A 14,355-nucleotide genomic window follows, 5' to 3' on the forward strand; every position below is an offset into this window, starting at 1 on the left:
AAATATGGCTGCAAGAATCCTAAATCATCCTAATAAGATCACTCCTATTTTGGAGTCTTTGCATTGGCTCCCTGTTAGGTTTAGGGTTGATTTACAAATTCTGATGCTTACTTAGAAGGCTTTACATGGTCTTGCAACTCAATGTTTGTCTGAGCATTTATCTCCCTTTAACCCAATGTGTGACCTTCATTCATCAGAAACCACAGGCCACAGGCTCAGCACCCGCCTACTTCCACTCACTATTACAAATCTACATCCCCTCCAGAAGTCTGAGATCCGCTAGTGAGCAACACCTCGTGGTACCATCACAGAGAGGCTCAAAATCACTTTCCAGAACTTTCTCGTTCACCATTCCTGGCTGGTGGAATGATCTTCCTACCCCTATCCGGAACACTGAATCCCTGACAATTTTGAAAACTCATCTCTTTCGAAGCTACTTGACTTCACCTTAAGATTTTTATTTTTTATTCTCTCTCTCCATTTCTCCCTTCTCTTACTAGTTTGTACTTATTTTAGCAATGCCTAAAACTTGATATTACAAGAACTTCCTGTGACTGTTTGCCTCTTTAAGAAGAATCACTTCTTTTTAATCCCCAGTTGTAAGTGGAGGATAAAAGCGTCTGCAAAAAGACGATGTAAATTAAACTGGTCTGTTAACTGTTGTCAACCTGCTTAAGATCGATGGGTTTTTTCTTCATTAGCTCCAAAACAATGGAACACTTTACCTATTGAGTTAAGGCAAGCCAAATCCCATAGCATTTTTAAATCTCACCTTAAAATTTAGTTTTTATCTTTTAATAGATTTTTTGGTATTAATTCTTTATTATTTTATTTTTAAGTGTTTTGAATGCAGATCTTTTCTTGCTTATTTTTATAATCTTCATATGGTGTATTTTGTTTGTAGTTTATTTTACTTGTTTATGTAAAGCGCTTTGAGATATCATTAAAAGGCGCTATAGAAAATAAAGATTATTATTATCACTACTAGTAGAAAATTGCTGTTTCAAGGGTCTCTTGGGCGTTTCGAGGTTTCTTTGTTGAAATGTGTGTCAAAGAATAAACTGCTTTTAAAGTGTCTCCAAATCAGTGGTTGCTCTAATCTCTGTCTGACACTAGTGGAATTCAACTTCCTTGAGAGGTTTGAACTGTAGAACTGAACTGCAAAGTTGAAGCCTGGAAAATGCACATTGATCAAATTAAATGCACACACTCTTGGCTCACTTGAGTGAATTAAAAAGATAGGTAGTAACTTCTCCTTGACTAGTTTTAATCAGAGCCGGATTATCCATAAGGGCACTTGGGCCAGTGCCCAGGGGCACCAACCATTCACAACAACTAGGGGGGCACCACATGACACAAGCTTTAAAAATATTTTTCATAATTGTTTTATTATTAACTTGAAATTCTTGAAAGACCATACATAATTCGTTTATGAACACTAACAACAACAATAATAATAATAAATTATAAATAAATAAAGATTACATGACCACTATCAGTCCCCCCCTTCCGTCCTAAATCGGTCAGAGTTGAGTTGGTCCACAACAAGTACGCGCAAATGTGTCATTTTTTTAACGGCTAAAGAAAATGAATCAAAATGGACAGATGTCAATTGAGTGGTTTTGCAAAAAGAAAGTTAAAGAAAGACAAGGACGCTAGACGTTTAACTACAATTCAAAATGTTCCAGGGATCGAAAGTTTTTTTTAAACGAATGAAGAATGAGCTCAATGACAATGACACAGAAGCGATTGACTGCACTGTGCACTCTCCCGGTTTCCCATTGAAGTTAAAGTTAAAACATTACCGTCTTCAGCCCCAAGAGGGGCTCTATGCTGCTCAGTGCTCCTGTAGTCTACCACTGAAAACATAGAGCGCCCTATAGTCCAGTGCGACTTATATATGTTTTTTTTCCTTGTCATGACGTGGGGGGGGGGCTTTTGAGGTATAGTGCCCAGGGGCACCGCACTGTCTTAATACGGCCCTGGTTTTAATGCTTTTCTTGTGGAAATGTTGCTTTTGACAGAGACTTACAATGTACACTACACGACTCCATACATTCATCACTGCATTCAGTCGACCTGTATAAATTTGGGAACACGGTGACAATCATTTGACACCAGGTCACCACTGACCCCAGCAGCTGTTGTGGCATAATGAGCCTGAGGTTAAGTATGGAGTGACTCGAGTCAAACCCGGTCCCTTGAGTTACAGACAAAACATGGGACAGCCACCCATTGACACGCAAGTGGAAAAAGCCCTCATGGAAAAAGAATCTAGTCAGTCTAGGCTTTTGATTGTTGGTGATTAATGCCAGTTTACACCTTAAAGTGAAAAATAAAGGAGAATTGCTACTGGAGATACTTTATCTAGCCACATTGTGTGACATAGTTCATTTGTACAAAAAAATTACAATTGAGGGATATAAAGTTGCAAGTTGACAAGAGATGCAGTGAGAAAGCTGCAATTCATGATATATAGTCACACTAACTAGAAAAAAGCCGCAATTACAAAAAAAATAAAGCTGCAATTTATGGGTCACATTGTGAGATAAGACCAATTACAAGAAAGGGGTACAATTATAAAAAAAATAAGCGCCACTGTTTGATATATATAGGCACACAGTGAGATATAAAAGTACCAATTACAAGAAAAAGTTGTAATTACAAAAAATAAAGCTGCTTTTTATGATACATTGTGAGATATAAAAGTCCCAATTACAAGAAAAAAGTTAAAATAAAGCTGCAATTTATGAGTCACATTGTGAGATATAAGACCAATTACAAGAAAGAGGTACAATTACAAAAAAAATAAAGCTGCAATGTTTGATATATAGTCACACAGTGAGATTTAAAAGTCCCAATTACAAGAAAGTCTTTTCATTACAAAAAACTAAAGCTGCTATTTATGATACATTGTCACATTGTAGTGTTAATTTCGTCAGACGAGACGAAATATGTTCGTCAACAACCTTTTTTTTCATGACTAAGACGAGACGATGACAAGACTGCACCACTGTCCAAAAACGCTGACTAAGACTAAATTAACATGCATTATTGTTGACGAAAAAAGACGAGACGAAAATGTTTTGCATAAAATAAAAACTAAGATAAAATCTCTCTTCATTTTCGTCTACAATCGTCTCTGCTTTTTCATAAACTGTTACGCCTTTAAAAATTCAGAACGAGTTTGCGGCTTCGCGCTGTTGCTCAAGTTACAGGTCTCATACTCCTGTTGCTGCCAGCCTGTGGCTGCAACACGAAACTGCTGAACACACAACACCTGAAGCGAACAAGAGTGACGAGCGCCGACGACATGCTATGTCGAAGGAAGAGGCTCCATATTTGTGTGTTATAGTTAGCAGCGGTCTGTTATCAAGAAATAAAATAGTGTGTGTGTAAAAAGAATTTGTCCACACGCCGCTCAAAAAATACAAAAAAAATAAAAAAATTCCTGAGCGCAAGTCCACCGTCTAGGCATGCTTTTTGTGTTAAATTATATTTCCTGTTGCTGTGCAGGCTCTTTTATTGTATATGACAGCTTATGTCCCGATGACCGGTCTTTGCATTACGATTAAAAGCAGTATCAATAAAGTAAAAAATTGTGATCAGGTTAATCATTTGTGAATGTGTCTCCTAAATCAGAATTTGAAAACTAGACACATTTAACATTTGCATCCCACAAAAATCATTCAACAAGTGTATTTTGTCAGGTAATTATGACATTTAACCAATGTTTGAGATATGTGAAACACTTTTTTTACTGAAATGTTTATCAGTAATAATGTGTTATTTTAAAAAAACACTAAAAAATTTTGACTAAAACTAGACTAAAATTAAAAGACTTTTAGTCGACTAAGATACCTTGAGTTTTCTTTTGACTAAAACTAGACTAAAATGACGAGACTTTTAGTCGACTAAAACTTGACTGACAAAAAAAGATATGTGAATGACTAAATATGACTAAAACTAACAAGGACATTTGGCACAAGACTAAGACTAAATTAAAAATAGGTGACGAAATTAACACTAATTGTGAGACATACAAGTCCCAATTACAAGAAAAATTTTGCATTTACAAAAAAATAAAGCTGCAATTTAGTCTCATAGTGAGATATAAAAGTCCCAATTACATATTTTGAGATATAGCAGAAGTTACAAGAAGAAGAATAAAGTTGCAACTATGAGAAAAAGCGAGTCTGTTAAGTGTCACAATTGTGAGTAATATCATAATTACCTTTGCATTTATTTGGAAACAGTCTTCATTAGTGAATTATCTGCAGAGACTTCAACAAGTAGGCATCTCAAGCAATAAGCGCTTGATTTTATTAAAGAAGAGAGAAGGTAATTCAAACTTTGAATGAGTTTCCCTAAGCTTGCTGGATAATATAATCCCAGCATCTCGTATCCCATTGTAAGACTGATTGTAACACCAGCAGCATCCAAAAGTAATGATGTTTACCACCAACTCTTTGTCAAAATAGAATTTAAATACAAGTTCTTATGAAAGAAAAACCACAGAGCAAGAGCATACACTTGTTTTTGTCCCCTTTGGTCACATTAGCAGCATGCCGTATAAAGTCCAACACAGCCAGAAATATGACGCGCATGCGCTGATGTAAAATAGAAGGATTAACCGTTATTACACGAGGTGATGTTCTGGGACAGCAGCCCTCGTATTTTTGCCTGGCCTACTTCAGCGTCTTCTTTAATCCTGTGGCAGACCTGCTTTTTCTGTTTCCAATAACCAGCTTTAATCTCTGCAATGGCTAGACAACAGTGGCCTAGCGCTGACAGCTGGCAGACTTACACTGTCTCTAGAAAAGAGACCAGACAACAGCGGGTTAACTAGCAGCAGAGGAGGTCCCATGTAAAACCTGCTGCATCAAGGTTTTCGCGCTTTGTGGGATTTATTGCAATTCTGCTATTGTCAATCCCTTCTGGCCCAGAAAACACATCACTGCGGTTCTCAAACACCCACAAAACTGAACTAGATTATCTCGTGGCTAGAAATGGTTTGGATTTTGTCTGTTTAATCCAATAGGACGCTGTTTATTGTTTGAAAAGTCAAACAATAATTTCAACCTCAAGGAAATAACTCTCTTAATTGAGCACACTAGTAAATAATCCTGAACAATACATAAAGACATCCAGATTCAATATTAGAATATTGTATTAAACACTTAGTTTTGTTCAAATAAGCCAGTATCACAATTAAGTTGCAATTACTGGAGAAAAAAAAATATGCTATAAATAATAATAATAATAATAATGAGAAATAAAGTCGCATTTGTGAGAACAATAACTCACACTTAAAAAATACTCAATTCACATTGTAAGATATAAAAGTCCTTATTATGAGAATGAAGTAGCAATTAAAAATAATAATAATAAAGCTGCACTTAAGAGAATCTTAAATATGCACTCTAGTAAATAATGCTGAATAACAAAGGAAATACAGATTTTAAATATTGTATTAATATCTTTTTTGTCAAACCTGCCTGAAAATAACTTTTAGTTGTTTTTTAGTCTTCGCCCACTTCCCAGCATGCATTAGGGCATGAATTATTAACGAGGGTATAACTATGTCAGTCTCGTTCAGGCTTGTTTACTAGGTTCAACCAATGAAATGATACTTCACTCGAATGCTACAGGCTTAAAAATGAGTGCATGGAAGTGAATGAGAATGATCTGTTCACTTAAGACATTTGGGGAACTTTGCTCAGAGAGATTATACAGCATGACATAACCAGGCTTGGGGGAAGACGGGGAAGAAAAAGGGGATTCGGGGAGAGAGGAATTTCAGAAAGCCTTCGACTCAGTGGGAACTTGACGTGGGCTCCCTTCTTACTCTCCCATGGAGCTCAAACGCAGCGTTTGGCTGTCACCATTCAAATCCTGTGGGTTTGAGCACCGTCCCTCCCCCGGGTGTATGGGGGGAATTAACGCTGAGCCACTGCAAATGACTGACAATCCTAAGGTCTCTTTGAGAACAGGCTTAAGAGGGAAGAAAGGAAGGAGGATGAAATGAGATATGAAGTACGAACAAAGTACAGAGGAATATCCAACACTACGTTTTCCAGCAAGCTCTGGAAACATATGTCAGTGTACAGATTTTATTACATTTTGTTTTTAGAATGTTACAGTAAGTATTACAGTAATAAGATTCTTTTTTTTTCCACATTACCGTAAGAATTTAGGGTGAAAATGCACTCTTTATGAAAATAGTATAACAAAGTAAATATTATTAATATTCCAGAAAAAAAGCTTCATCTTCTCTGTAAATAACATGTACAAAAAAATATCACTTGAATATAATAAATATAGTTTCCTGTTTTTGGTTTGAATTTTGTATCAAACAGATCTCTTCAATTAAAAATCCAAGGACATACAATGTTCTTTTTTTTTTTTTTTTCATTAAAAGCAAACAAACTGCACAGATGGCCTTCCTTGAGAAATGACATAAATGTGACAAAAAAAGATGGATTACCCAATTACAACTCTTGCTTCCTTTCTTGTGTGACAGTTTTGAGCTCGGACAGCGATGCAATTTTATATTACCCTGATCAAACACAGACAATGAAGAACCCAATGTTGTCCTTGACAAATGTCCTTTCAGACAAACGCCACAATGACAGAGTAAAAATCCCATCAAAAAAGCACTCCTCACAGCACGACCATGCCAATATAGTCAAGCTGGTGTGAGGGGAAAAAAGTGAAACCTTAAAAGAAAGGAGGAGACAGAAACAGAAAAATTAGAACTTGTATTTGGTGCTTGAAACGACCACACATTGCTCTATGGTCACAGTATGTTTTCCATTACAGATGAATAATTCATTAATGCTTGGCAACAGGTTTGATATGTTCAAGCTTGCCTGTACTGTCTATTTTAAGTCACATGAGAAATTCATGGCAGGTCCTCAGAGGACCCAAGGTCCCATCAGCACTGTCTATTCTGAATGCGGCCTTGCCTAGATGGATGCATTTTCATGGGGGTCATTATATTGCCTCCTCGAGGCCCTGTGGGCAGCTGGACAGCACACCAACACTGTAAGTTAAGGGCATGCTCTTCTTTATTGGCAATGATGGTTCCAAGAAGAACCTTTAACATCCATTGAATCTTTCCATTGCACAAAAGGTTCCTTATAAATTTCCCCTTAAATTTTCTTCACACTAAGAAAAAAATAAGGTTCTTTTAAGAACTGTTTGCTAGAAAGTTATTTTAGCAAACATTTTTTAGGGAATCAAAATGGTCCTTCTTTGTCATCAATGTTAAAACCCTTTTGCAACACGGAAAAGCTAAATTCTGCCCACTTCAGTTACTGTTGCATGTATGAAATAATTATATATAATATTTTGCACAAAGTGGTTATATTTTGAGAATAAAGTGAAAGGTATGAGAATGAAGTACTAATATTTTGGGAATAAAGTGAAAATTATGCAAATAAAGGACTGCTATTTGGAGAGAAGTAGCAATATAGTAATGGAGCTATATTTTGTGAATATTCAATTATGAGAATAATGTGCTATTTTGATCGTAGTTTGGGAATAAAGTGAAAATAAGTAAAGGTATAATAATGTAATATTTAGAAAATAGTAATATTTTGCGAAAAGCAGTTATATTTTGAGAATAAAGTGAAAGTTAAGAAAAAGAAGCAATATTTTGTGAATAGTAAAAATGATGAAAAAAAGCAATATTTTGAGAAAAAATATATTTTGAGAAGTCAAAATACTGTAAATAAATAAGTAATATTTTCAGGATAGTAGTAATATTTTGTGAATTGTTGAACTTGAAAAATTTGTGATTATGCACTTTCAAAATGACATTGAAAAACCTGATTGTGCTCACTTAACAACAGTCCTTTCAGCCCACTTTGATTACTGTTGCTCGGGTCAGTTGAGCTTTACAGAACGTCCCATAGGAATAACCTGGACCTCTGAAGCTCAACTAGGTGTCCTGTCCAAACAAACACAAACAAAATCAATTGCCTTTAGTTGTTCTTTCTACATCATTCTTCCATTTGACAACTACATGGACAAGTAACACAGCATCTGGCAAACTCTCCACAGAGAGGATCCATTTCCAAAAAGCGCAGGTAAACATTTTTTGGATGCCGCCCCAGAACCGCATGCTGAAAGCCAGGGCGAAGACACCATGATGCTGTGTAAACAAGCTCGCTTGCTGAGTCCACATTGGTGTGTAGAATTGGAGCATCATTACAAAATCCATCTGATGAAATGATCTAGGTCTTTCTGACAGTTACCTCAGGGGACGAGAAGTAAAGGGTGTGGGTTTACACTGATCTCTCTCTCACCATCTGTCACCATATTGTCAAGAACGCGCCAATAAAGGAATATGAACAATTAAAACATTCCTTGAGGAACAGGATGCTTTGCTTATGATCCACATCAAAGCCTCTTCAAGTCCAAAAGTTTCTGGAATATCTGTGGCATAGTTTCGTTTACAGAAAACCCAAAAAGATCAACCAGGGCTCTTTGCACTCTGCAGAAAAAAATAAAATAAAATAAAAAACACTGTACGAAGTACTTTTAAATATTTGATGAAATAGTGTCCAAACTGTTAATTTTTCTAAAATAACACTGTCAAACAGCAACGTTTTCAAAGAGCGTCAGCAACTTTTTATATAATAAAATTAAAATAAATAAATAATAATCCAATCCAACAGATCCAAAAAATCAAACATTTTAGAACAAAGTTTTAATGTTAATAAAAAAAACTGTAAAGCTTTGAGTGTGGTTTTATAATGTTTAGAAAACAAATTGTTAATATTATGATTATAAATTAGCAATATTTTGTGAATAAAGTCAACATTAAGAAGAATGTCAATATTTTGTAAAAAAGTTGAAATTACGAGAATATAGTAGTAATATTGTGAAAAGTAGTAATATTTAGTGAAAAATCTAAATAAAGAAATAAGTGATTTTGAAAATAACTAGCAATATTTTGTGAATAAAGTTTAAATGATGAGAATAAAGTTATAATATTTTGTGAAAAGTAGTACTATTTTGTGAACCGATAAAATTAAATTGAAATAGTAATATTTTGAGAATTAAGTGAAAGTTATGAGATTAAAAGCAATCATTTTAAGAAAGGTATATATTTTGTTAACAAGACAAAATGATGAACGTAGTAATATTTTGTTAATACCTTAAGTCAGATTATGAAAGTAGCAATATTAATTAAAGTAGTAAAATTTTGACAATAAAGTGAAAATTATGAGAGTAATATTTGAGAAAAATAATATTTTGTGAATAGTCAAAATGATAAAATAAATAACTATTTTGAGAACAGTAATATTTTTAGAATAAAGTGAAAACTACAGGACTGAAAGCTATATTTTGAGAAAAAATCAAAATGATGAGGGAAAGCAATGTTTAAAGAAAATCGGCAATACATTAATAGTCAAAATTATGTAAATAGCTACTTTTGAGATAAGTCAAAATTGAGGAAAAAAACAACAACTTAGTGTTACAAAATGTATTTAGCCCCTTCATTCTCATAATTTTGACTTCATTCTCAAAACAATTCTAACTTAATATCGCAATTCTTGAAACTTTGTTGTTTGTCATAAAAGTTGACATCCAAAGGCAAACACTGCTACATCATGTGCTTTTAACCCAGAAGCCACTTAACAATAAACCAATTGACCCTTCTACAAACTTTCCAAAGTTACACAAAAAGAAAACGAAGGCACTACAGATGAACTTCCTGTCATTATCGCACTTATTCCTTCAGCGATTGGATATGAATTATATGTTGAAGTGACACCCGGCTAAATGGCTTTCTCTGCTTCCATCTCAGACATCAAAATTGGCTGATGAAATGAGTCATGACTTTAATGCAGAACAGAGGGAAGATAGAAGTCCTTAAATTGATACTATGAGTCTCATGCGTGAAAATGAGCGGAATAGAGTTATTAGTCTCTATACACCATTACCCTTCATAAAAGCGAGCATGAGTGTGACTGTTGATGGGCTGAAAGTTTGAGGCGCATTCAAAACATGGCCTTAATATGTCATCTCTCGGGTTATATCAGATACAGTTAATTGTAGAGCGCAATGAATAATTGATTTAATGTCAACATCAACATCGCAGCAGTCAGGAAACATCTATTAATGTCATCTAGCACGAGATATCTGCCTCTTGTGTAACCTGTGTGTGGACATCCGACTCAGAGGAGCTATTTTGGGGACTAACATTTCAAAAATTAATCAACCTCCATCTGCCAGCAACCAATGAGTGGAAATCTAGCAGACGGGTTATCGAATACCTTCCCATCAAATCAATCTCATCTCTATAGAACAGGACAAACAGCTTTAGGGCTTGTTTGAAGCATAGGTTGTTAATCCATTTACATAATTAAAGAGCTGGCAGGAATGAAGGACCCTATGCTGACACTGAAGACATGCAACCTGAACCATGCAATGAACATTAGAAAATAGCCAAGGACGGTGAAAAGGTCATTCTAGTCCTTGACTGAGCAGAGGAAAGGCACTATACGCCGTTCTCTGACCCCAAAGGAAGAAAGGATTTCAGTTGTTCACAAAATTGGTCAGAATGAATCATTTATGAATCATTATGAATAAAGTAATAATATTTTGAGAATAAATTGACTAGTAATACATTGAGGACAAAATGCAATTTTAAAATAAAGTGCCTGTGGCTCAGTGGTAGAGCATTGTGTTAGCAGTGCAAAAGGTTGTGGGTTCGATTCCCAGGGAACACATGTTAGGTAAAAAAAATTCTGTTCTGAATGTACTGTAAGTTGCTTTAGATAAAAGCATCTGCTAGTTCAAATATCTACAAGAAAAACACTTACACAATCTCTAAAATGTTTTCATATCTATTGGTGTCACTAACAAGTTTAAAGGACTTTTAGATATTATAAATGGAGAAGTATAAAAGTTAAGTATAAAGTAAGTATAAAAAAGTTAAAGACTAAAGTCTCATTTAGTAGTTTTTGCATTTTCAGCATCTCACTTGAGATGATGATCAATGGGGCAGACGTGGCCTAATGGTTAGAGTTGGACAGAGGACACCATACTTGGCTACACATCACGTCACTCACTCATAAACAGCAACTTAAACTGGCTCTGTTCTTCACACAAAATGATCATAATATTCAGCAGATTTGAAATACTATGAATGAGTCATATGGACTACTTTTGTGGAGCTTTGTTTCATTTTTAAGCTTGACAGCTTTAGTCTCCATTCATTGTAACTGCGTGGAAAAAAGCAACCACAACATTCTATGGAACATCATCTGTGCTACTCAAAAGAAATCATACGAGTTTGGAACGTGAGAAACATGAACTAATCTTTTAATCTGGAGGCTAAGTTTGCAGGCTTCACATACGATGATATTTGACAAGCACTTTATATGCAAACCACAAACATAACACACTCGTCATATGTGCTGAATGCCAAATCTCTTGTTTTGTTGTACTCCATCGGGAGCTTCAGATATGCAAAATAAAGCCTTGTTCCAAGGCAATGAATAAAACATGAACGATTGGCTTAAAACGGCTTTTGTCCCCTTTTCATGATGTTTTAAAGTGTCCAATTACTGTACTTTGGCTTAAAGGAGGCCCATTCCTGCAATAATACAGAGGGATCCCAAGCTAGATCATTAAATGTGATACTAAAGAATCACAGCAGTACGATAGAGAACACAAGTGACTGGGAAAATAATATTAACAAACTATTAAGAAATTAATTAGGTCCATTCTGATTCCATGTCGACTAAAATGTGATTCTAGCATTAAATATTAGACAGATCAACTATATAAACAAGCTTATAAAGATCAAATTTACTTGTTCTTCTCATAAGCTGGCCCGATCAAAGTGGTCAGGAAGGTGATTATTCTTTCCCAGCTGTAAGCCTGATCTTTATTGTCTGTACTTGATCTAAACACAAAAGCGGTGATGTCTTTTCCTCCTCTTCCACTGCCCACATGCGGAGTGATCCTCTCTGCTCATCATCCTTTCATCAGGAGCTCTATATATACTGTTGTCATAAAGGCAATGATGAAATCTCATTCTGCTGTTTCAGAAAAGACTGTGATTGTCGCTTGGAGTAAGTGGGGGCTAAAGAACCATTTCAATAATGCCTCCAAGACTAGCTACGTCAAAATTAAATGGGCTCACTTCTGTTTTATTGCCATCAAAATTTGCATTTAATATGATTTTCATGTGTGCCTTTTAAGAATATAAAGGTCACACATCAAAATTCCTGAATAGTTGGTGAAAAACAGTAAAATTAGAATTTTTATAAATGACCAAAGTTGCTTGACTTAACTCATTAACTACTTTGAGTCTTTTAAAGGTGAAGAACAGACCCAATTTCCGACACTACTCACTGATATTCAAACTGGCATGACATTTTTGTTTGCGACACATGCGAACCAGTAAGGTTTGGCATCAATGATGTTTAATCTCGCATGATGCCTTGGCTTGCTATTTTTGAATCTGACAAACATAACGACATTTAAAAAAAATTTTTTGTCAATATTAACTTGAATTGTGATCTTTTACACCTTATTTCAATTCAATTAAATGTTTGTTTTTTTACGCAAAAACGCATTCTGTGTGAATCAACTCTTGTGGCTTTTGTCCTGTTCGAAAAAATGTCGTCACTGTCAACATATCTCTCAAATTCAACTTAGCTGAACTTCGCATCTTTGCAAAAATTTCATCTGGAGAATTGTTAAGCTTCACTTCACTGCCCTGCATCGTGTGTTTTTAAATGCAAAAACACATTCCGTATGAATAAAACCTTGTGTGTTTTTGTCCTTTTTGGACAGATGGCATAACTACAAACTTTTAGTTTGAAAATGACCTGCGTAATGAATCTTCAAAACATCTCCTACTGTCCAATACCATGAAAAACAGTAATTATATGGGTTAAGAAGCAGCATGAGAGCGAGTAAGTGAATATTAGTCAATTATTAGTCATTTTTTAATCGAATGATCCCTTTAAAATAACTTTGAAGAGGACGTCCACTGAAGACAGACCAGCGGTATTTAAATGATGAGGCTCATTGTTTGCTTGCATGAACACCGCAGTGGTTATTAAACTCTTGTTAGTGGGAATATGCAGCATTGTTGCATTACATCAGATATAAATGCTTTTGAAGCTCTTAAAGCAATAGGAACTGGCTGAAATTAACAATAAGGTATCTGCCAAAAGAAAAGATGACAAGTTACAGGTCTGACTTCCCCAATCCTATATTTAAGCCCTAATTACAGCTGGGACACTGCCAATTTGTCACGCTAATCGGCCACTTTTCTGGAGAAGATGAAAGGGCTCACCCAGGGCTAGAACTTGACAGGAGGTATGTCCAGATCAGCCAGACTTGTCAGCTTCACGTACGAATCTATCCTTGTTTTTGGCTGTCCCTCTCAGCTTCTGCATGTGGGATGTGCACAGCTGCTCGGGTTGAGTCGCCCAATTAAGCCTGCAGATGCTCTTGGCTGCAGCATCGGCTTTCAAGATCCCAATCAGATCGTCCCTCTTCCCACCGCTGGATACTTCTTTTGTTTTCTATTGTCAACAGCTAGTAGTCATCAGGTTCTCCATACACATTGTCCCAGTGACAGGAGGGATGATGTGTGGCTTTCCGCACAAGTGTGTGAGGGAAAGGAGAGAGCGTGTGTGAGCGTATCAGACGGGATGAGTCGTACTCTGTGAAGCGGTGATATAAGAGCGAGCCTGCCTCTCTTCTACTCTCCACTACGGCTGTATGGCTTCAAAACTCACACTGCCAGCTAACTGATCGCTTAGGGAGCGTCTCGAAAGTGCAAACTGACTCAAAACAATCAAGAGTCCTCCACTAGGAACCGTTCCATTTGGTGTCCATATAGTGATACCTAAAGGACTCAGTGGTTCTTGCAAAAAGTTCCATGGGAATTGACAGTTCAATGTATTGGTTAGTTGTGTTTGTAATATTTTCACACTTACCGCTGACTTTACAATCCAGTCCCTTACCGAAAGCTCTCCATGTCCACCAGGGGTTGAATAAAGACCAGCAGCTGGAATCATAAAATTTTAGCAGACATGTGACCCTCTTAATGCGCAATCCTTCGATGTTTTGTCCTGTCTTCAATTCTCCTGTTTTTTCCAACTGTTTTCCTCCAGAGTCCCTCAGCAGGAAGTTAGTGGATGCTGACTGAAAGAGAGAGAGATAATATTTTATCAGTGTTGAGGGGTAGCTTATGGATGCCCATTTAGCATCATAAAAAGGGGGAGGGTGGGGGACATGGTTTGGTAAATTAAAATGACAAAAAGTAGTAAGATTTTTACATTATAATTTAGGAAAATTTTATTTAAAAAACAC

General features: G+C 35.9%; 1 protein-coding gene across 1 annotated transcript in view; it reads right to left on the minus strand.

The window, feature by feature from the left end:
• Positions 1 to 14,003, minus strand: part of LOC132131746 (leucine-rich repeat and immunoglobulin-like domain-containing nogo receptor-interacting protein 3) — a 31,818-nt gene extending 17,815 nt beyond the window's left edge. The window contains exon 1 of the mRNA XM_059543839.1: positions 13,331 to 14,003. The gene's annotated coding sequence lies outside the window, so the exon portion shown is untranslated. The remainder of the gene's footprint in view (positions 1 to 13,330) is intronic.
• Positions 14,004 to 14,355: the final 352 nt, after the last annotated feature.

Source organism: Carassius carassius, chromosome 48 (genome assembly GCF_963082965.1).
Source record: "Carassius carassius chromosome 48, fCarCar2.1, whole genome shotgun sequence".
Lineage (NCBI taxonomy): Eukaryota > Metazoa > Chordata > Actinopteri > Cypriniformes > Cyprinidae > Carassius > Carassius carassius.